This window comes from Toxoplasma gondii (genome assembly GCF_000006565.2).
Source record: "Toxoplasma gondii ME49 unplaced genomic scaffold asmbl.796, whole genome shotgun sequence".
Classification (NCBI taxonomy): Eukaryota; Apicomplexa; class Conoidasida; order Eucoccidiorida; family Sarcocystidae; genus Toxoplasma; species Toxoplasma gondii.
Window position 1 is genome coordinate 1 of NW_017383464.1, and position 2,041 is coordinate 2,041.

The 2,041-nt window shown below is 44.8% G+C and overlaps 3 non-coding genes across 3 annotated transcripts; all 3 read left to right on the forward strand.

The window, feature by feature from the left end:
• TGME49_460090 lies at nucleotides 1-432 on the forward strand (the record flags this gene model as incomplete). The annotated part of the gene is made up of 1 exon (XR_001974353.1): nucleotides 1-432. It is a non-coding gene; the product is annotated as an 18S ribosomal RNA (ribosomal RNA).
• A 426-nt stretch (nucleotides 433-858) lies between these two features.
• TGME49_460100 lies at nucleotides 859-1,016 on the forward strand. The gene has a single exon (XR_001974354.1). It is a non-coding gene; the product is annotated as a 5.8S ribosomal RNA (ribosomal RNA).
• A 338-nt stretch (nucleotides 1,017-1,354) lies between these two features.
• On the forward strand, nucleotides 1,355-2,041 carry TGME49_460110 (the record flags this gene model as incomplete). Its single annotated transcript, XR_001974355.1, has 1 exon — nucleotides 1,355-2,041. It is a non-coding gene; the product is annotated as a 28S ribosomal RNA (ribosomal RNA).

Genomic DNA, 2,041 nt, shown 5'->3' on the forward strand with positions numbered 1-2,041 from the left:
TTAACCTGCTAAATAGGATCAGGAACTTCGTGTTCTTGTATCACTTCTTAGAGGGACTTTGCGTGTCTAACGCAAGGAAGTTTGAGGCAATAACAGGTCTGTGATGCCCTTAGATGTTCTGGGCTGCACGCGCGCTACACTGATGCATCCAACGAGTTTATAACCTTGGCCGATAGGTCTAGGTAATCTTGTGAGTATGCATCGTGATGGGGATAGATTATTGCAATTATTAATCTTCAACGAGGAATGCCTAGTAGGCGCAAGTCAGCAGCTTGCGCCGATTACGTCCCTGCCCTTTGTACACACCGCCCGTCGCTCCTACCGATTGAGTGTTCCGGTGAATTATTCGGACCGTTTTGTGGCGCGTTCGTGCCCGAAATGGGAAGTTTTGTGAACCTTAACACTTAGAGGAAGGAGAAGTCGTAACAAGGTTTCCGTAGGTGAACCCTGCGGAAGGATCATTCACACGTCCTTATTCTTTATTAACCATCAACCTTTGAATCCCAAGCAAAACATGAGTTTGCATCTCTCTCCATTGGAGAGATTTGCATTCAAGAAGCGTGATAGTATCGAAAGGTATTATTGCCTTCTTCATGTTGGATATCCTGCGCTGCTTCCAATATTGGAAGCCAGTGCAGGTTATCCGGGGGTGCACAGCGAAGGGGCTCAATTTCTGGGGAATTCGTGTCTCTGTTGGGATATGATTTCCAGGAGTTTCTTCAGTGTGCATTCTTTTTTCCCACACCGTTATTTCAAACAACAAATCTGAGGAACATTTGAGAGAGAGTGAAAGATTGTATCTTTCTGCATCTCTCTCGATGTGCTTTCAGATTGCTTCCTAAACTATAATGTTATTTTAAATTTTCAGCAATGGATGTCTTGGCTCGCGCAACGATGAAGGACGCAGCGAACTGCGAAACGCAATGTGAATTGCAGAATTCAGTGAATCATCAGATTTCTGAACGCAAATGGCACCTTGGGGATATTCTCCTTGGTACGTCTGTTTCAGTGTCTTTGAAATCACAATTTTCTGCTTTTTTAGGGTCGTTGCTTCAGTTTGGCTGAAGCCCCCTAGGAGCAGTATGATTGGGTGTCATGAGTGTTGAATACTCAATGTCACCCTGAATAATGAACACAGCGGAGAAACTACTCGTGCCTCTTCTTTTAGAGGCTCAAGTGTATTGTTGAGTTGTATCGATGACATCATTGAGATACGGTGGCTTCTTCATTGAAGACAAAGTTTCATTGATGCTGTCGATCGACTTCAATACCGCAATGGAATTTCGGTTCCATTGTTGCTCTGCGAGGTTTCGTCGTTGTTGTTTTGTCTCGGGCGTTTGTCCGATTTATTTATCAGACCTGAAATCAGGCGAGGTTACCCGCTGAACTTAAGCATATTATTAAGCGGAGGAGAAGAAATAACTATGATTCCCTTAGTAACGGCGAGTGAACCGGGATCAGCTCAAAGTGGAAATCAACTGCTCTTTCCGAGCTGTTGACTTGTAGCCTCGAGAGGCGTTACCAGTGGAAGCGCAGGGTTAAGTTTCTTGGGAAAGAACATCATAGAGGGTGAGAATCCCGTCCTTCCCCTGCGTTTTTTGTTCCACGTACGGTACGCTTTTATAGAGTCGCGTTCATCGGGATTTGAGCGCAAAATGTGTGGTAGGTTTCACATAAAGCTAAGTACTGGCGCGAGACCGATAGCAAACAAGTACCGTGAGGGAAAGATGAAAAGTTCTTTGGAAAGAGAGTTAAAAGTGCCTGAAATTGCTGAAAAGGAAGCGATTGGGACCTTTTTGATTCCAAGAAGTGCCGCCGGTTTGCCATCTATCCCTTTGCCTTCTCTCTCTCACCAGGTTTAGGCTTTGGTTTCTTGATGTATTTCCGGTTCATCTTTTTGGAGAGGTCAGCATCAGCTACTCGGAATTGATTTCGTTCAAAGAAGGTAGGTTCCTTGTGGACCGTTATATCTTTGTTCTTTCCTTTTCCTTGTGGCTGAGGAGTGTTCCTGTTTCCGAGCTCCACTTTCGAGTACTCGGTT